The 22640-nt window shown below is 38.0% G+C and overlaps 1 protein-coding gene across 18 annotated transcripts in view; it reads right to left on the bottom strand.

The window, feature by feature from the left end:
* LOC119786788 (receptor-type tyrosine-protein phosphatase delta-like) overlaps positions 1–22640 on the bottom strand; it is a 295024-nt gene that overhangs the window by 174393 nt on the left and 97991 nt on the right. For all 18 annotated transcript variants that reach the window (XM_038290329.1, XM_038290332.1, XM_038290335.1 and 15 more), the window contains exons 4-5: positions 8321–8395; positions 5952–5996 (exon numbers count right to left, since the gene is read on the bottom strand). The gene's annotated coding sequence lies outside the window, so the exon portion shown is untranslated. The remainder of the gene's footprint in view (positions 1–5951; positions 5997–8320; positions 8396–22640) is intronic.

Raw genomic sequence — 22640 nt, 5'->3', positions numbered from 1 at the left:
TTCATGGTAACACACAAGGCATTGTCATGTATATCTAATGTTAAAGAGAACATAATTGATCAGAATAGGCCCCCATTCTTCTGCTGTGGCTGAAGGGAGTCAGTCAGTATGAGCACCCTGACAGGTCTGCAGACAAGGAGCCATATACGCAGAAAACTGCAATTTAGTCTGACACCTTTAAGTTAGAAGCAGCATTATGTTCTTCTATAATCTGAGCTACTGAAGCTATTATCTATGTGCAAGGGCTGGAGTTTAGGAGATGCTCTAAGCCAGGCCTCCAGGTAGCATAGCTTGGGTTTGTTAAACTCCCCTTGTCCATACTATTACCCATTTTTCACATTGTATGATCTAAATTGACAAAGTGACACATTGATTACTGGCTGCCTAATAGCTCCTACCTACTTACAGATACCATGAATAAGAGATCACTAGAGTTATAGGCTGTAATGTTAAGCCTGAGTGATGTATACATAAAATAAGCACTCAAACCTGTGTCTAAGTACGTATTGGTGTCTGTCCTGTTTGTGCTCACTGAATCCACAGCGGGGAAAACACCAAGTGCTCAAAGTGTCAGATTAGTAGTCACCTTCACTGACTCATTGTTAAATAGTCACACAAATAGTTTTACTTCATTACTCTTTCTTTCTTGACAAACTAAAAAAATATATCAGTTTAACTAGATACAGAATTGTGACTGACTCATCCCTACCAACTTGTGTACACAAAGGAAAGGAGTGGGATGAGGGAGAGTTAGATCAGGCAGCTGAATTGGTACAGCATAAAAATGAAAGACCGGAAAGCACCTGTGATACTGTTTAGGCATTTTGGTCCAAGTGGAATTTAATCCATATTTGATGAGTGGGAAGCTGCAGAGCTGTCTCGTATATGAGGCTCTATTCCCAAGGCTTTGGTAAGAGTCTAAACACAAAGGAGAAAGGCATCATTCAAGGTTCACTGCTTTGCTTTCATTGTGAGGTGGAATCAAGAGGATGATGCAGGTGACCCATGTGTGGGCATGCTTTCACTCCTACCTTGGTCTGTTCAGGTACATCATTGCCAGATTTATTAACATTCCTGAACCTTTTCATGAGCTGAAAAGCTGCAGTGACAAAAGAAAGTGCTTGGGGTTGTGTTAGAACAAGGACAGTTTATTTACTTGAAATAAGTTTGTAAAAGCACCTAAAGTGTAATCTGTGCTATGAAGTATATGTTTGTGCTTTTCTTTAAAGTAGATGTACACTATTTTAATGTGCCTCTTTTGGTGGCTAGTTTTTTTTAGGAAGTCCTGATGCTAATTTAAAGTTGACTTTGCTGTAGATTAAGAAAATAAGAATAAAAAACATAAATGATTATGTTTGAAATATGATCTATAGTTAATCCAATGTAAACTCTGTCAGGATGGTAATTTAGATTATCGGCCTAATTAGGCTGGTGATCTCAAGTATTAACCCGAGAGCATATGGACCATCTCTGAGGATTTGGAGGATTCAACACTATACCATGTCATGCTGATATGATTCTTTTTTTAGTCCCTATAAAGTGGATAGTTCTGTTAGCCATGACATTCACAATTAAAAACTAACAAAAAATGCTGTTTGGCATCTGGTATCATCTAGCCAGGTAAAATATCTAAAGGTGTTAGCATTTACTAGGAGAAGACAGTTAAGCTTAGTAATCATAAATATGTTAGAAATTTTATTGCTTTGGCATCATTAGATTAGATTAGATTAGATTCAACTTTATTGTCATTACACAGGTACAGGTACGAAGGCAACGAAATGCAGTTTATGTCTAACCAGAAGCGCAATAGCAGCAAGAGCAGGATAAATAATGGTTCCATAAATACAGGACATGGGTTTCTACTGAATAAGTATAGAGATGAATAGCATTATAAACAGAATCTAACTAATAGATGAATATAATACATAGATAACTAGTGTTATGAACTAAATTTATAGCCGGATATGTACCAAATATAATATACAGGTGGATATTACTATAAAAAGGGTTTTTACAGTTATGTACAATAGCATATATACAGATGGGTCTTTAATATGAATAAATAAAGTTTGGACAGAAGCTATCTAAATTAAAGTGCCGTGGAAGGTAATTGCATATTACAGTTAAAGTACGTTATTGCAAATGTATATGTAAACATTATAGAATGTTTACTTTTTTTAAGGTTTTTGCCTATCTATTTCAATGTAGAGATGTGCTATGCTTAAATCTGTTACTGAACGCTGAAATTTGCAGCAATAGATACATGTTTTATAAGCCCATCAGCTGTTATATATGTTCCTTGCGTAACATCCTATATATATATATATATATATAGATACTAGCCTGACGTAGTCCGACTCAATTCTAGTCAGAATATGAGTCTGATACTGCTCCATAGAGCTGTGATTATGGGGCGTGTTTTGAACGAACCAGGAAAAAAAATGCCTCTGCACTCAATTGGATAGACCTACAACCAATAAGAGCAACGGAGTGCGTGACGTATCTTAAGCGAGGCATAGTTGTTGTCCACAAAAATCAAAGCGTGCAGTTTCACGCCTAGAATAAGAAGATGAGACTTGATCGCGTTTCTCTGTTCCTCTTTTAAAATTAATTTGCTGTCGATATCTTCTAGAATAGACCTAATAGCAGAATCTACTCACCCAAACTCTCCAGCGGCAGCCATTATTGTTGTCACCCAAGCGCGCATTGGTCACGTGGTTGATAACGTTACTCTTGATCATCTGTCCATCATCGTATAAAGCCCGCCCTGACAATTTGATTGGATCGCCTGACAGTGGGCTTTAATACTCGCGCTACTATGGAGCAGAGCCAGACCGAACTTCCCCGAACTCAAACCTTGTGGGCGGGACTAAGTTCGGAATGGCACCCAGGCTATATATATACAGGTGCTGGTCATAAAATTAGAATATCATGAAAAAGTAGATTGATTTCAGTAATTCCATTTAAAAAGTGAAACTTGTATATTATATTCATACATTACATACAAACTCATATATTTCAGATGTTTATTTTGTTTAATTTTGATGATTACAAATGACAACAAATGAAAATCTCAAATTCATCATATCAGAAAATTAGAATATTACTGAAGACCAATAAAAACAAAGGATTTATAGAAATGTTGGCCAACTGAAAAGTATGAACATGAAAAGTATGAGCATGTACAGCACTCAGTATTTAGTTGGGCCTCCTTTGGCCTGTATTACTGCAGCAATGCGGCGTGGCATGGAGTCGATCAGTCTGTGGCACTGCTCAGGTGTTATGATAGCCCAGGTTGCTCTAATAGTGGCTTTTAGCTCTTCTGAATTGTTGGGTCTGGTGTATTGCATCTTCTTCTTCACAATACCGCATAGATTTTCTATGGGGTTAAGGTCAGGAGAGTTTGCTGGCCAATTAAGAACAGGGATACCATGGTCCTTCAACCAGGTACTGGTAGCTTTGGCACTGTGTGCAGGTGCCAAGTCCTGTTGGAAAATGAAATCTGCATCTCCAAAAAGTTGGTCAGCTGCAGGAAGCATGAAGTGCTCTAAAACTTCCTGGTATGTGGCTGCGTTGACCCTGGACCTCAGAAAACACAATGGACCAACACCAGCAGATGACATGGCACCCCAAACCATCACTGACTGTGGAAACTTTACACTGGACTTCAAGCAACGTGGATGAAGTGCCTCTCTTCTTTTCCTCCAGACTCTGGGACCTTGATTTCCAAAGGAAATGCAAAATTTACTTTCATCAGAGAACATGACTTTGGACCACTCACCAGCAGTCCAGTCCTGTTTCTCTTTAGCCCAGGCAAGACGCTTCTGACGCTGTCTGTGGTTCAAGAGTGGCTTGACACAAGGAATGCGACAGCAGAAACCCATGTCTTTCATACGTCTGTGTGTGGTGGTTCTTGAAGCACTCACTCCAGCTGCAGTCCACTCTTTGTGAATCTCCCCCACATTTTTGAATGGGTTTTGTTTCACAATCCTCTCCAGGGTGCGGTTATCTCTCTTGCTTGTACACTTTTTTCGACCACATCTTTTCCTTCCCTTCGCCTCTCTATTAATGTGCTTGGACACTGAGCTCTGTGAACAGCCAGCCTCTTTAGCGATGACCTTTTGTGTCTTGCCCTCCTTGTGCAAGGTGTCGATGGTCGTCTTTTGGACAACTGTCAAGTCAGCAGTCTTCCCCATGATTGTGTAGCCTATAGAACTAGACTGAAAGACCATTTAAAGGCTTTTGCAGGTGGTTTGAGTTAATTAGCTGATTAGAGTGTGGCACCAGGGGCCATCAATTTTGAACCTTTTCACAATATTCTAATTTTCTGATATGATGAATTTGAGATTTTCATTTGTTGTCATTTGTAATCATCAAAATTAAACAAAATAAACATCTGAAATATATGAGTTTGTATGTAATGTATGAATATAATATACAAGTTTCACTTTTTAAATGGAATTACTGAAATCAATCTACTTTTTCATGATATTCTAATTTTATGACCAGCACCTGTATATATATATATATATATATATATATATATATATATATATATGTATATATATGTGTGTGTGTGTGTGTGTTTGTGTGTGTTGGTTCACTGTTAATGAACAAGGTACTTCGATTTATCTGGGACAATTTTGTTTTTTGACTAAATTATTTTTATTGACTAAATTAGAAATTTCAGTTATGTGTTATTTGATTGGGAATTTAGCATTTTCATTAATGGGAGGGTATTCAAACTTTCAAGCACAACTGTATTTTATTTGCACATATCCATTGGAAAAGTGCTTTGAACACATGAACGTCACCTCCCAAGGAGGAGGTAAGATTAAAAGAAAAAGGAGTTGGCTCAATCAGCAAAGAAGCAACTAAGAAAGAAGAAAAATTTTGGTTAAAACCCTGTTACAATTTCTATTTTTCCTTGAATGTCTTGCTCTGATCAGATTTATTTATTCTAGTCTTTCAAATAATAAACTGTTCTCTCTTTTATATATATATATATATATATATATATATATATATATATATATATATATATATATATATATATATATATATATATATATATATATATATATATATATATATAAACAGTTCTCTAATATGTCATTTGAATATTTTTTTGCTGATTAAGTTAAATTTCAACAAGAGACACGGGGATGTTATACATTTTCTGCCAAGCTTCTGGGGACAGAATAAAGCCAACTTCCCAGGTACATGCTACTTTGTGGGGACATGTCCTCTCAAGTACAGGTACTTGTGAGGACAAGTCAATGAGTCTCCATGAGCAAAAGCTCTTTTATTGGGTTGGGGGTTAAGTTTAAGTCTAAGGTCTGAATAGAGTTTAGGTAAGCTTTAGGGTTTAAGGTTTATATGTTGGCAATGGCTAGGGAAAGGCTCTGGGTTAAGCAATCAAAAACTAATGGAAAGTCCCTGTAAGCATAGAGGTACATATTGTGTGTGTGTGTCCAAACCGGTTTACCTTCAGTCCACACATTCGCCATCACACTTTCTACACCTTAGTGGCAGAGTTTTTACCTTTGTCTCACTGCCTGAGTGCATTTTCAGTTATCTTCATCAATTTACCAATTACACAGGTGAGTGGCACTCAACAACTGGATTCCCTCTGCAGATAAACACATATCACATCCATTCTCTAACAAATGTACAGACACACACAGAAACGAGCGTCACAGGCCAGAGGCATCAGGCACTTCATTTCCTATTCCGCCCCCTCTGCACCCTCGGATTCCTCTCCGGTCTCCCCAACACTCAACCCTCAGTCACTATAGCAACCTCACAAAGAGCTACTAGCAGTCAAGCCGATCATGTCACTGCAACATCAGTCAGAGGACGGAGACGCACGCCTCCAAACCTCCTAACTGCATACAACAGCTCCCTCAATGTCTTTGCACACAGACCAGAGAGACAAAAGATAAGCATACCTTTGCTCATGTTTCATCCTTGACACTGAAGTTTGAAAGTGGTAGCTATAAGAGAAAAGAAACAGATCTGTTTGGACAATTCAATACTCATCAGAAAATATACACCATCTGGTGCTTTCTCTGTCCTTCCTGCAAAAATAGTTTGTTAAAAACATGCAGTGATGGGAATGAAAGGAAAATAGATGGGCGGCCTATATAGGTCCTATCTATTCAGAAGGGGCCGCTTCAGTGAGCTTCTATTAGGTATGTTACTCTGCTGCCACCTGTAGATAAAACATGGTACTCCACAAACATAAAGTCTAAGGACAGATCAATTCTACAAAAGATTAAAAAGAATGAGCTGTGCATCAGAAAGACTAAGATTTGATATTTAACTTGCTTTTTGATTCCGATATAATCCCCTGTGCCTTCTGAGTACAGTAAAGAGGACTCCCTCTGAAGCAATCGGCATGCCTCAAAATCCTCCTCATTCAAAAATACTTTCAAAGAGTTTAATCAAATCTAAGTCTTTCTTGTTTTTGTTCTTCAGTTGCTTTTGTAGCAAATATGAGCAAAACTCAAACTCTAATTCCAGCCAGCATCAAGGCAAAGTTGCTCTGATGCTGGCAAAGAGGAAAGTTGCATTTAGAAAAACACACACCAGCCTCATGCACCCTTTGCATTTTTTAGCAGAGTGAAAAAGGATGAGCGAATGCTTTATTTTTAGCATGGTGACGCTATGCAAACTTGAACACTAACACGAGAGGAAGGCTCAGCGATGCGTTGAAGAGGCACATATTCAATAATGTATCAGAGGCAGCAGTTTTTAACGACAGCTGGGGATTGCCGCTCCGTCTTGTCTTGTCTCTTTGCATGTCTTTTCTTGCTGTCCACTGCGGACGGCAGCAGATTTGCCTCTCCTGGGGACTGGGGATGTTTGGTTAAACTTTAATCCTGTCCACAGCGTCCTCATTCACTCTCTGTTCCTGAGAATAAAGTCCTCCTCCGTGTTTCTACCCCGTTCGTTGGCGTCTCAGATCAAACATGTCCACAAGATTTTTTGTACTCCTGGACCAGACACAATTTAAAATGTCTTATTTTTGGTGCATTTGGTTCACACTTTCAAACTGCACTAAAGAGCCAGGAATTAATTGACTTAAAAACAGAATATGTTACTCACTTTTCTGTACTCTTAGCCGGGAAAACATTAAATAAGAGAATTTAACTTGGGGCCATATTTCCAGATAAACAACATCACAACATTGGACTTGTATACTAATTTTTAGATTTCACCACTATCTGGCCACCAGCAAATCATTTTTTAAATATACATACATCCCATATAAAACAGTTAAATTAAACTCATATTATTTATATTTGATGTGCAGCTTCAATACTAATCATAGGCCCAAAACTGACTCAATCCTGTATGCTAGCTGTTCAGTCAAATTTTCAATTGTTTTGTTAAATACAAACACTTGAGGGTAGACGGAGGGGTCAAGTTAAATGATCTGCCTTACATGCAAACACAGGATTATGAGATTTGTTTGCAGTAACAATATTTGTGAAACAGGCCTCTAGCATGCAGACAAGTAGCAGAATAAAAAGCAGGTGGCATTGGATTATGGTTGTTAACAAACAAATCAAGGCATAATATTTTAAATAGTGAACAGATCTGGATTTTAGGAAAAAAATGCATTAGTTTATATTTAATAATCAGAAAGTTCACCTTAGGCTCATCTTGAAAAGTACTAATCTGCTATTTTAAGATCTAAAGGCCACCTGTTAACATCTGATCACTGTACTTCAAGAAAGTTCATGAAATAAATGTCATGAAAGCTGTACAAAACGGAATTTAATTTTGTATACAGTCTGTGTATACAAAATCAGAATAAAAGTTGTCTAAGTCTGAGCAGTCAATTGCAGGGTATTGCTGATTTCAAACAACTGTTGGGGAGTTGCAAACAGATAGTCTGTCTAACCAGCTATCATTACTTTGTTAGATTATGATGCTCTCTAAAGAGCAACTCTATATAAAACTACCCAAGCAGGTAACAGGTGTTTATTCTAACACTTATTTTCAGTGTATTTTGAACAATAATAGGTTGTATAGACAAGATTATTATCAATAAGGATGGTAAATGTGTAGGATTATAATTGTATTGTTAGGACTGATTGATGGTTTTCAGCTTTAAGCAAAAGAAATTGAATAATTTAATCCGTTACAGTCTAAATCCACTTTTTTTGTAAAAGAATACAACTAAATATATAACAAAAGTGCATTCCCTTTGTGTAATAACGGGGAACATAAAAAATATGCATTTGAGTGTGAAAGCTGATAAATATTGCATGCACATTTCTATTTTAGGGACACCATGATCAGTGCTTACCTTGCTTCAACACAAAGGTTCACTGCTGCTTCATCCTTGAGGAATAAAAGAGCATGAGATCTCCCCAGAATTCTCCTGCAAGACACAAAGACAGGTAGAGAAGGAAGGAAAAGGAGGGAGGTGGAGGAGAGAAAGGAAGAGAAACAAAAAAGTGGGAAAGGGATTAGAAACAGGCTGCCAGTCTTTCAGAACTCAGAGCTTTAAAAGCCAAGCTTGACTTTCAAAAAGTTCCCTATGTTTCTTGGTGTGTTTTTATGTGTGTGTGCTCGGGCCCTTTCATTTTTACAGCATTCAGACATAGGCTTTCTTTCCACAGCAGAGCCAAAGTTCAACGACTGCAGTTGAGTTGTTCCAAAAGCAGTCTGGGTCAAATGGACAGCCCAGACTCAACTCCTACGGTGGAAGCTTTTAAGGCTTTTAAGGCCTTCCACGGCAGCAGTGTACAAATCTCAGAGACAGCGAGGGGGAACAGGGGGTCGAATAACAAGGGGGAGGGGGGGAAACAAGGTAAAGTGGGAAAAGCATGCCACACTTTAGTACAGGCAGTGCACACTCTGATGGACCAAAGAGGAGGAATCTATTAGGACATGCGTGGGTGTTACCGCACAGAGGCCAGTAAAAAGTCTAAAGAAAAACACTGATATATACACAAAAAATCCTAATATCAAACTTCAGCATATTTTTTTTTTTGCATTGACAAGGGATTATTTAGGATTCCTGGTAAAGCAGAGAGCAATCAATTGTAGGAAAACAAAAATAAATCACTTCAGATGTATAATGGGTCTCAGAGGATTGGAAACAGGTCCACAGTTATTCTGCTCATGACATATTTCCCCTCTTGAACCTCGGCAGAAAATCTACAAATTTGCAACAAATTAAAACATGGGAACATAAATTATTTTATTAAATTCACAGAAGCAGGTGTTTCTTAAAGCCATGACACATTCTGTCTGTGACACATCCATAATTTTACCCCATAGAATGACACCTTCTCCCTTTCACCCTGATTTGGCAGAATCTGCCTCAGGCAAATAAGGGAAAAAAAACATGCCATGCTTAGCAGTTGCCACCAGTCGGTGCTGCTACACCACTTCTGCATTTGTGCTGCTGACCGACTTTACAAACCGGGCCAGAGTAGATGATGGCAGCATATTAAAATGCAGGGATCTGGAGACATGATGAGTGATTTAACGGTGAATGATAACTAGGCTGTGTGTCATTGCTGTTGGCTTCCTTGACCCACAAATGCCGTTGTAGCAGCAGGAGAAGTAGGAGCATCTTACGTAACATAATCGAAAAGTCGTTTGATGAGTCCATGTCTGTGCCTGGCTCTCAGGATCTGAGAGAGATGTGAGAGATTTCTCTGCTGCCCCAGCCTGTGCCTACTATGTGCACTGTGGCAAATGCTTGTTGTGCACAATGTGTGAAAACTAGTTCACACTTTATTTTCAGTTGATGACACATTCGTCCCTGGATTGTTTCTCCACTTGCATCATGTTTCTTCTCTAATAATACAAGTTCTGTAAAAATCTGCTTTGGATAAAACTATGATGTCATTTAGTCATGCCTTTATATCTATCGAACGTTTTGTCTGAATCCTGGCCCAGGGTCTTTCTGCATGGAGTTTGCATGTTCTCCCACAGTCCAGAAACATGACTTTTAGGTTAATTGGCTTCTCTAAATTCTCCTTAGGTGTGAGTGTGTGTGTGAATAGTTGTATGTCCTGTGTGTCTCTGTGTTGCCCTGCGATGGACTGGCGACCTGTCCAGGGTGTACACCGCCTCTCGCCCATTGACTGCTAGAAATACGCACCAGCACCCCTCACGACCCCACTTGGGATTAAGCGTGTTAGAAGATGGAAAATGGATGCTTAAAAATGTACTTAAAAACTGGTGTGCACCTGTATTCAGTACTACCATTTAGTTACAGCTGCTTCTCTTTTGGGTATTTATCTAGGAGAATTAAGAAATATTCTATTTGTATAGCAACTTTTAGGGTTAAAATGCAAACTATCTCCTTTAGTTTAAAACCAAGATTTTAAAATACATAGCAATCTAGGCTCTGCTTGAAAACTAAATCTAAATAGAGTAGAATAGAATCCATTATTTTTCCACAATGGTGAAATTGTGGTGTTACAGCAGCAAAATATTATAGCAAAAGTGGTCACACAAATGTGGACCTTAAAAAGACTGTATACAAGTAACAGCATAAGGACAGATTTAAGAAAACAAATAAAATACTATTCACCACAGAGTTTTTACAATATAATACTGTGCATCTGGAGAATAAATAATCAATATACAGCTGTGGACATTTTTACAGTAATGTATATTTGAAAATAGCAGCAAACACCAGAGATGTGCAAAAATAAGAGCAGCATGTTATTTAAGGGACTAAGACAGAAACTGTGCAAAAATCAGCATGAATCTAACAACTTATCAAGGTAGTTGGGAACAGTGATGGTTATAGAGTCTTACAGCTGCTGGGAGGAAGGATCTGGGATTACTCATGGTAACGAATGCCATAATTAAAAGATTTGTCTCAGTCTGGGCTTTGATTTGGTAGTTTTACCTCTTGGATATGCTTTATCCTAATTACTTTCATTTTATTTCTTGTTGTATACTTATGGCCTATGTCCTTCTGGAAGGGGAACCTCCACAGCAGACTGAAGATATTTAACGCCCTTAAGAGGTTTCCTTCCAGGATTGCCCTCGACTTAACTGAATCAATCTTTAAACTACCTTTAATCAGCTTCCCTGATTCTCCTGAAAAGATAGAAGGTATATGTTGTTGATGAGAACATACCTTCTTTTTCCCCAGTGTCCTTTTTGCTTTTCAGTTGGATAAGTATGCCATATACACTGATCAGTGTATTCAGTTAAAAATCCTACCAGAAATCACAGAAATATGGGTGCACTGGGATAGAATCTTAAACCTTTTACGGGGTAAGAATACTATCCAATACTGGTGACATGTCTTGCTCACATGTGCTTCACCAGGAGAAATCAAAGCCTCAGCAGCTTTGTGTGAAACTGAACTGTCTGGGAATCTCAAGCAGATTGAGGTGATAGAAGCTCTTGTATGTTTATCCGGGAAAGTGTGCGAGCAGAAATGTTGAGGATACCTCCCTGATTTCTGTGTGATAAAATGACACTCAATATGAAGTCCTTTTTTTACTGCTTTGAAACTCTGAAAAAAACTCCCACGGGAACCCTTCAGAGCAGCCTTTGAAGGCTTTTTATGTTAAATGACTGAACTGGCTTTTCTGTGAGAGTCAATTAGAAGGAAATGAATATCCGTGTGTTGTGTCTGGACATCCGCTCGCAGGTTTTAGCTGGTGGCGGATGTGATTCAGGACAAAGCTGCAGATTATTTAGGTCAGCGAAGTGCTTTCTTGTACCATTTTCACACCATGAGGCAAACTATTTCTGCACTGAATTACAAGGCGATGGCCCAGATAATTTGTGATGTCTAACCCCTAACCACAGCAGCCCAGTGGAACAAGGCTTACTTTGGTTTGGCTTCACTCAGCATGTGTGAAACACTCTTCTTAGGTCTTCTGTCAACTGAACTCAACATCAAGGCAAGTGGGTTAGCAGGGCACCAGAGTGGGCACCAGACGTCCATTTCTAAGCCCAGATAAAGGGAAGTAGCACAGTAGGTCCGCCTATAACACTGACACGAAGGCCCACAACTGTCATCACCTTACAGAACTTTCCTCAGGATGAGCTGCCTCTTCCTAAATGTGAAAACCTCATAATTTACTATTTTCACCTGCATGTAATTTACCATAGAAAAAATACTTTAGCTGCCAAATTAAATCTGTAAATATGTTTACTCATTGAGAATGTATTTTCAGCCTCTGATTGAAAATATTCCTGAATGTTGGGGGAGTCAGTTTGCAGGTCAAGCTAACAGCAGGGGGATAACAACAGAACAACACTGTTCTGCATAAACAACTTGTACTTGTTTACAACTTGGGGGAGTTATGCATGCCTAATGCATAAACAGCAACGCAAAGTTATAGGGATGATTAAGCATTTTAGGATGATACATGATACATTCACCAAATGCCTGCATAATTAAACTGAACACTCAGATGTGAACCTTTGCTCCCTTTTTATAAGTGTAAGGGTCCCAACTGGAATGAGAAGTATTTAACTGCAGTTTCTCCCGCTACAAATCTATATTTTAAAAGTGATTGAGGAAAAAAAGCAGCAAAGTCAGAATCAAAGTCAGTTCTAACTTCGATCCAATAGTCTTAATAAATTAAGGGTAAAGACGGTCAAATGTACTGTAGATATGGAATCCAAAGGAAAGTCTGATTATTTTTTATATATCAGCCTATGGACTTCAGTAGACACCATCCTTAGAAAAAAAAAGCAGTTAGAAAAAAGATACTTAGCACAATATTAACATTGTTGAGATGTTTTTAGATTAAAAGGATTGTTGTTCACTGTCTCACTGATCCAGGTGACCAGTTATATGTACTTTTAAGTGCTTGTGGCATCAATTAATTTACCCTTATTTGATATATATATATGCATGTAAGAATAAAACTGATAGAACACCGTTGAAATAACAGTTATGCTGCTGAAAGAAGCAGCTGTTAGAAAAATACCGTTAAAATACAAACAGTAGTGAAGAATCTGATGTTTCCACAAATATATTTCAGTCACAATTGTTGAGATACGACACATCGTCAAAAGAACATCAGCTGTCATCAAACTGCAGAGCTGAAGTTTAGGGCACAGCTCTATATGTGTTGGAAGGGTTTCGCTCGCAGAGCCGCCACCATCATAGCTGACAGTGCCATGCAGCAGCAAAAAAAAAAAAAAACCACGCACAGGTGAGCAGCACCAGATATTTTAGGACTTGAAGACACTATGTGATTTGTAATTTATTTCTACCTTTGCATCTCTACTGATGCATTTAGATTTCAAACTAATGTGTTTTTATTTATTTAACTCAAAAGTAAAGTGGGTAAAGTAAAGTATTTTAAAGTAGTTATCTTTAAAGCATATCTTCACCCTCAAGCAAACATATCAACATACAGTAGTAGCCATTCAAAATTCATGGGTCCTTGGCTGATCCCCTACAATTCCTTTTTAAACATCAATATTTGTACTAAAATATTATTTCTGTCATGATTTGTGCACATTATAATATAAAGAGAAGCATTATCTCCTGTTCAAACCCTATAACAGTGAAAGGGTGGAGTCAGAAAAAAAAATGCAAGAGGAGGTCACTGCCGTGGCTGAAAGTTGGAGGGGGTTGTGCTGGGAGTTAGAAGGAAGTGGGCAGCAATTCGGGTGGTGCTTGACTGGAAAAGGTCATTTTGGATGGCCGCTACTGTAGTATGTTCATACTATATAATAGCATGAATAAGCTTAAAACTATTTAAGACATCTGTATAATACAGATGAGAGCAAATTGTTTCTGGTAGGGTTTCTATTGTTTTCTGTGAATAAAATACAAATGATTGAAAATTGGAACTGATATCTTTTTTTGATGATAATTATTTCAGAATTCTCATTATTAACAAAAGGTATTGAGATCTATTGTCAAGTCTTTTCTGCGAAGAGGAGGTATTCTTCCATGCTGAGCCTCAGTCCCTCCGGCGACAACCTTTTACTTTGGTGTGGTTTTAAATTAGATGCACTAAAACCCATAGAAATAACATCAACCTTTAAGTTTCTTCTCTGTCTTTGAAACATCAGGCCCTATGACATAACTTCTCAAGCACATTCAAATGTTTCTTACAGAAAAATCCTGAGATTATGTTAGGTTGGACCAGCCTAGCTGTCTCTCGTTCGTTTCACAGTTCTGCTCTTATCGTCTTCACTCCAGAAAAGTTGTGCAGACTCCCGCAACCAAGCACTAATGCACGGTTTGACCATATTAACATTGTTTATGTGCGATCTGCCATCTCCCTGAACTGTTTTTAATTGATGTCTATACAATTAATACCAGACTTCCATTTTATCATCACTTTCGGTCGACTTTGGAGTGTCTAGGTTTAAGAAATACGCCAATTTTGGGTCACAATTGTCTTTTATTATATCTTTAACAATGGAGTATAAAATAATCCCCAGTTTTTTTTTCAATATTCTTAATAGAGCATGGTGCAGAGTTTTTGCAATCGATTGCTACCTCTAGTGACAAGTTCGAAAGAGACCAGTATAGAGCATGCTCATGGGAGAAAAGGAAAAGCATCACGGTTTGCCGTTGCGACTGCAAAGGTCTTCTCAGGTAGGAAAGTGATAAATGTTTTTGTTTTTTTATTGAGCATCTTACATTTTAATAAAAACAAGGCCTTTCTTAAGACTCCAATTAGTCAGTTTTTGTTGCACTAGATTAAAGTTTTATTTTCTTATTATTGTGTGCAGTTTGTGATGGGGTTACAAGGTCACTTATGGCTGGTCTTTTGTTCGCTTGTGTTCTCTTGCTAATCTGCCAATGGAGGCAGAGACTCAACACAGTAACCAAGTAAATAAAAAACTTGCACAGTGTCACACCCATGAGCACGGTCATAAAATACCACCTGAATGACTATCTATTGAACTGACAACTGGAGCCTAGAGAGACAGCCGAGAGAGTTTTACACATTGGGTCATTCTAAGGGCACATATAGGAAAGAAAAAAAAAGAGATTTAAGTCTTTACAAAGGGTTAAAAGGGTTATGTTCTTTAGTGTTCATCTTAAACTTTGTGAAATTGAAGGCATGCAGATGACTGTATTATACTGGCAAGGGGAAACTATGATAAAAAAAGGTTCAGCTCATACATGTACAATTTGATCTCAGGACTGATCAACCAGTTATCCAAAAATTAGAAGACTAGGGCACAACTGACCTACCAACATGCTCTAAAATGTTCAGGCCCAATAATAAGAGTGAAGAGTCTGATTGTAAATCTAGAGGAGTTGCAGAGATCCACAGACCACGTGAGGAAATCATTTGACAACTTTTAGTCGTGAACTTTCCAAATCTGTGTTGCATGCAACCACAGCAAGAAAGCCACAGATTAAAGAGAAGGAAATCTTGTTTATATTACAGGCCAAACAGCAGACTTGCGGAAGATGTGCTCTGATCCAAATGGACCAGATGAGAATTCTGTGTCTGTACACCACTAACTATTAAATGTGTTGGTGGAAGCACCTTGTTTAGGGATGTTTTTCCTTTGGCAAGGAGCGATAAACTACTTAGTGTAAATGGTAAAATAGATGGAGCTTAATAAAGGGTCATTCAGTTGGAAAAACAGTCTGAGACTGGAAAAGAATTGAGACTGGGGCAGAGGGTGACCTTTCAGCGGGACAACCCCAAACATACAGCATACATAGGAATAGTTTAAATAATACATTATGAGCATACCTGTATGTTAGAATGTCAAGAACCTCTGTAGAACCAATGATGTTTGGCAAGACATGAAAATCAATTTTCAATATTATATTTTGAAAGACATGAAAATCAATTTTCAATATTATATTTTGAAATTTCTGCTTCTACTGTAGGTGGGCAAAATGGATGTTTAAACCTGTTATTATTTCAGAAACATACACTGGTTTAAGTACAAGCTGGTAAAACTAACATCTAGAAGAATTTGCAACAGCTCTATGTTTAGGTTGTCTCAACTATTTTATGCATTTCAAGACTGACAAGAATTATATCAGGGTTATATTAAGGCCAGCCATCGGTGGCATAACTATAAAAAAAGTTATCTGTGGGTACTCTGTAATGCAATGCTGCACATCAATTAAGACTTGATCAAATGCAGCTATGACTGAGCTTAATGATGGTTTGACTTTCTGTGTGAAGAGGGCAAAAGAGTTCCATTTTTTTCTATTGATGAGTGTCATTAGTTTGTGTTTTAATTAGAGAGGGCTGCCATTTAATCCAGAGCAGTTCTAACTAGTGTCTACCTTGACTTATTCCTGCTAGTATTTACTCAGTGTACTACCAGGTTGTGGTTTTTAGAGAGCAAGCCAGCATGGATTTAATCAGCAGCTATGTTTGAAGACTACTAGGTTCCAATTTACCAACTTTACCAGCGCATCTCATTTAGGAAAACTGAGATTCTGCAAAACGTCTGCCTGTGGGAGGTCTTGTTGATGCATTATAACCAGCTCCAGTTGTTTTTACACACAAGAGCCCATAAAGATGTTACTTTTGCAACCATACGATGGAGACAACTTGGGACCAACCTTTTACATAATAAGCACAGGTATATTACATTTTAAATACCTGTGTAACTAGCAGAGAGCTAGTTAGGGGAGTGTTAGCCAAGTGGTTAGAGCAGTGCGCTTGTTCTCTGAGAAGGTTGCAAGTACCCAGTTCCATCCCGACAGCCTGCACTCTGGGTCCCTGAGCAAGACCCTTAATCCCACACTGCTCCCTGGGCCCCCCACAGTGGTAGCCTACTGCTCCCCAAGGATATGGGTTAAATGCAGAGATAAGTTTATGGTGGGAGTGGCGGCCGAGCAGGGCATAGGGCTTGCAATCCTGAGGTTGTGAGTTTGAAACCCACTACCACAGACTGCAACTCTGGGTCCCTGAACAAAGACCCTTAACGCCAGACTGCTCCCTGGGCGCTGCACAATGTCAGCCCACTGCTCCCCAAGGGGATGGGTTAAATTCAGAGTTAATTTAGTTACACCCTACCTGTGACAGTGTAATGACAATAGAAATGTAGAGAAAAAAAAAAGAAAAATATTTTATGTACAAACAGCCATTCAAAATTAGGTTGGGTATTGGACAAATCATTATAGAAGCATTTTTCCATATATGACCATATGTTGATGTTACAGTAAAAAGACATTACAGGCCAGCTATTCTGGTAATGTTTACGGTGTTCTTTCAGAGGACTTTGGCTTCATTCTGTGCATGCTTGGCTTCTACACTTTGTGTAGACAAAATGACAATAAAAGCCAATCTCAGCCAATTTAGTGGCAGTATTCCTGATCTACAGTATTGGCTGTGATTGTTTTTTTCATCCGAATTTATATGCAAGGAGTTTGTAGCACTGTATCCTTGCAGCAACGAGATTCCTGGTTCAATTCCCGACCTGGGGTCTTTCTGCATGGAGTTTGCATGTTCTTCCCATGCATGCGTGGGTTCTCTCCAGGTACTTCAGGTTCCTCCCACACTCCAAAAACATGACTGCTAGATTAACTAGCTTCTCTAAATTGTCCTTAGGTTTGGGCATGCATGGTTGTATGTCGTTGTGTTGCCCAGCAACCTGTCCAAGGTGTAGCCCACCTCTCTCATAGACTGCCAGAGATAGGCACCAGCCCCCCCACGACCCTGACGGAATAAGCAAGAGAAAATGGATGGATAGATGATTCAATGATTCAATGAAAAATACCAATCTTTTATTGACTGGCGCTTTGAATCATTGACAAACAGTTAATCACATTGTGGACTAAGAGATGGAGCTGACTGTTTTATATAGAAAGAATGTTATTTTAGATATCTGAAATGTTAATTATGACTAAGAAGAAATCAAGTTGACACATCTGGATAATATTTTCAGTCAAGCTAATAAATATCAAAACAGCCTGCCATAAGAACACACCTGGCGGAGCAGAGTTCATGAAAGTTGCATGCACCAGACAAGTTCTGAACAGTGTAAAATTTAAATGCTACACACCAGTCTCACAGTGAGATTACCGTTTCAAAGATGCATCTCGGATCATTAGAAAACATTACTTTTTACATAGCCACTGATAGCATCATAATTGGGATTTTTAGGTTTAAAGTGAGCGTGTGGATAATCTTGTAGCCTTCAGCAAATACAATTAGATTGAAAATTTGAGTCAAAGGGAAGCGTGTTAGCATAAATACCAATTAGAGACAGAGCCAAAACAAACCCTGCAACCAGCTGAATCATCTTGACTGAAAGTTCATTTAAGAGAGCTTTTGAGATGACCGAACCACTTCCTCCAAAGATGATAATGTTTAAGCTTTACTTCCCCAAATCAAAATTCTTCCTTTACAGTCTGTGGTAATGCATTTCTTCCTACCCGCTATTTGCTCAGGAATAAATAGCAGATTTAAAAAGCGGCTGATCTGATTATGACTCAAACAGAGACCTGCCCATCCTGAATAGATCCACAGCTAATTAGACCCTTTCTAAAAGGTCAGTTAACTAACAGCAGCAGGTGGAAAGGGGCAGCAATATAGTAATTATAATCCTCTCAAGATTAATAGTTCATCTAATGGAGCTGAAATGGAACCTAATAAATGACACAAAAAAGGGAGAATTAAATTTATTTGCAGGCTGTCATTTACCCCCCACAACACACACACACGCACACACACACACAAATAAACCTGAGACCAATGACATTTATAAAAGATGCACTTAGATTTAATACAGGAATTGAGGGTTTTGCAAATAGCTGGTGAAGACAGTGAATTGTGATGCCAGATGATGTGTCACTCCTGTATTAAAAGCTTGCTGTGCTGCCCCTTGAAAAATTTATTAATACAGGCTAAGTGCAATTCCATGTTTCAGCAGTCATAAGAGCAAAATCACTTCATCTTCACACATCTGTGAGGTGGAAGGGCCAATGAGAGACAAAAAAAAAAAATCTGAAATCTCACATCTGTAAGAGGGAGGCTTTCTGGCTTTTATCCTACATTGCAAAACCTCAGAATAATAAAAGATCCTTCATTAAAATTATTCCCTTATTGCAGTATTAAAATATTACATCTTAATCAAAATTTTTTTAGAACATGTATTTATTCGCTTGTTCGAATGTTAAGTCTTGTGATAAAATTACTTATGGCAATGTCAATAGATTTCTTTCAATATATTACTTGGAAATTAATAGGAATTATAATGTAATAACGTAAGGCTTACTTTTAAAGCTATATATGAATACACAATTTCATGGAGGCCAGATTATTTTACACTTTCCAAATGGAAAAGACAAAACTTAACACTAAATAATAAAAAAATAAAGTATGGACAGGAAATTTCAATAAAACACACAATCTGCCCTTACATATCTACAGTCATGAGTAGGTACAGAACAACAGAAAAAAATATACAATAATTTTTTTTTACAAGTATAAAAATAACATATTAATCTAGCAATTTTAACATGCCAGAATATGATAAGGGAAGTCCGCTATACAAAGTGCTATCCAGTTATTGTCAATATGTGACTTAGGCTGTGTCTGAATGTCCACCTTAATCACTATATAGGGCACTATATACAGGATTTATAAGTATAAATAACATGGCAAAATCCTTCGTCATCTCTACCTTCAACAGGCTCCAGCCATGTCCTGAATTCCTTGTTTTCCAGACACTTTTGTTGAAATTTACATTTTCTTTCTCCTCCTTGAGCTCCATTTCTGAACATTCGGCTTTACGATCAACTTGAAGCAGTTCCGCGCAAATATATTGTGATATGATATATCTAACAAAATAGATAGATAGATAAAATAGTAGTGGACTCGAAATTTCCTACAATGCACCATGAAAAGTAGTGATCTTCCATACTGTATCCCAGAATGCTGTATCCCACTGAACTTTGTTTCAAAGTTTGAAGATGTTTCGCTTCCCATCCAGGAAGCTTTTTCAATTAAAAAAAAAACTTCCTGGATGGGAAACGTCTTCTAACTTGGAAACAAAGCTAGTTGGATTGTTTTAAAACTTTTTGGAATAATCCACTTCACCCTCACCCTATATATTGACTGAGGGATCTAGGGGTAGGGGCGGACGTTCGGACTCAGCCAGTGTACTCTTCCATCATGAGCCCCGAGGTTTCAGACTACCATCAAGTAAGACAGTCCAAGAATATCCCTGTAGAGAGTCAGTTATTAAAGTTACTAATGTTTCTGACTGCATTTACTTAACATATATAGCTCAAAATCTTTAATAAGCATTGAGATTGAACTGGATAATTCTTAACATAACAGAGATTCTTTAACATAGTTTTAAATTGAATGTATGCCACCTTTGGAAAACCAAGGAAAAGATAATATGGATTCCACATTTAATGAAAGATCACTATATTAATGAAAGATAACTATTTAAATGCAAGGTAAAGTTTATTTATTCACGTAAATGACATTTACTACCCAAAGTACTTTATTCACCTCTCTGAAAGGAACTCCAGCTAAGTAGTATGAAGAACAGATATAAGAAAAGGGTTTACATGACTGCCCATAAAATGCCATAAAATGACAAACTATAAACCATAAAAAGCTTTCCTGCCTTAGTAAAACAAGATCTGCTTAACACTACAGCTGCAAGAAAAGACTCCAGAAATGACACCTCCGTCGTCTGCTTGGGGCGGGCCTGTAGACTTGAAAATATGGTGACAATCATGAAGTATCACTTCATAGGTATAACAAATTACTCAGTGATGTCCTACTTTTAAAGACATATTGGACTATGGTGTGCTGGGGGCCAGGGGAGCGACTGACTTAGGAGGTGAAGCAAATGGGGAAAAAAATGCCTACAATACAGAGGTAAGGTAGAAGAAAAAGAAAATGATGTGAGCGTATGAGGAGGATAGAGAGGGAGAGAGCAAAAGGAGAACTTCTAAAGAGTAGAAACTTTAGCTTTATTCCAAAAAATGATCACTTATCATCTTTGAGGTGGCAAATTAAACAGAACATTTAATCCCTCTGCATAAATCACATGAAATTCTCTAAGTTCTAACATCCCCATGCTTACACTGCGAAGACAAAGCCTGCAGGTTTTCTCATTAGGAACCTGCAGTTTCGAATAAGGAACAACTGACATTTTTCTTCCAGAGGTAACCGAGACAAAGCTTTAATATAGGCTGAATAAATAAAGAAAGGTGGCAGGATGTCACCATTGTAGAAGCAGAAGAGAGACCAAGATGACCTGACACCTGGTTATTTCTTGCTTTTGACGAGGTCGCAAATGTTAGGCTGATATTGGAGTCCCACGAGCGGCGAATGGGAAAGCTGGGGTAGGGCTGGAATGGCTGCATGACAACTACAACAGGGGTCCTAATGAAGTCCCACAGTCCCCCAGCAAAAGTGACCCATTTCTTTTTCCTCATTTCTCTCTTTCTTTCCCCTCTAACTAACAATGGATGCCGTAAATTCTTAATGGGGGGAATATGCATAAATGTAATTAAAATGAGTAAAAGCAATAGTATATATGCTGAAATCCACCCTTTTCCTGACCGAACCACTAGTCTTCAGGCTGGATCAGAACCTTGCACTTGCAGAGTCTGATGGGGTCAGTCTTCATTCCAGGGAGAAAATGTCACAAGGAAAATGGAAAATTACAATAACACAGATGATCTTTCACTTTAAAGGACAAGATTGGATTAAAAAGGTGTTTTTCACTCTGCATGCATATTTTTGCCCAGTTTAATCCTGGTTCAGAATGTCCTTGCTGCCTTTTTACTGAGTGTTTCTGAGTTTATTTTAAAGGTTTTAAGGTTTATAGAATTCATGAAGTAAATATGCAAGCAAAACAAGTCAACTCGTGAGGTGTTTACATGAAAAAGCTAATTAAATAGTACGTCTGCTATGAAAGTATTGAGAAAGAGTTCATCATTGATTCTAACTTATTTCACCAAGTGAAAATAACATTTGCAATTATCACATATAGAATGATAAATTTTTTCTTTTATTTCGATCAAGCCCAAAATTCATGAAATCTCAAAATCCAATGCGTCATAAAAATTTGAATATTCAGAATCTCTAAAGTCTATTTTTTCAGTAGGGCACACAATGTCTGTAAGAGCGCTGACAGTCACTTAAACCTTAAAAAATAAGTATTAAGCCACAAAAAGATATAGAAGCTACTAGCCTTGCATATGGCACGTTCCCTTTGAGTGTTTGTTATCCACTTTCTCCTGTAGGTCATAACTCTGCTTTGTCGATTAAACAAACCCAGGTAAGTTACTCTTATATACTGTAGTGGATAGTTCTTCGAAGGAAACTTTAAGGCAGTCACTTCTTTAGGCCTCCGACTTGCCATGGGAAATTTTACAAAACATCAGCTGTTTTGGCTGTCAGAAATAAAAAGAAACTTTGAGGCATTAAAAAAAAAGGAGAACCTTTAAGCAATTTTTGAACAGTCCATTGAAGAATCTGGAGGAGCTTCACAAGACGCTGACTGTAATCAGTGCATCAAGAGTCAATATGACCCAAGAAATCCTGTAGGGTTTTACCTGTGCTAAGGAGGAAAATAAAATTTGCTAAGTAGTTAAATTTACTTTCTTAAGACAGATATAATATCTGAACTGTTGGCCAAAGGTAATGTTTGTTAACAAGAAGACATACTGTAACCACAAGCTCTTTCTTTTATAAAAGCTTAGA

Source organism: Cyprinodon tularosa, unplaced genomic scaffold, assembly GCF_016077235.1.
Source record: "Cyprinodon tularosa strain WSP-4 unplaced genomic scaffold, ASM1607723v1 ctg279, whole genome shotgun sequence".
Taxonomy (NCBI): domain Eukaryota; kingdom Metazoa; phylum Chordata; class Actinopteri; order Cyprinodontiformes; family Cyprinodontidae; genus Cyprinodon; species Cyprinodon tularosa.
The sequence above is the reverse complement of the archived record's forward strand: the minus strand, read 5'-3'. Positions and strand labels throughout refer to the sequence as shown.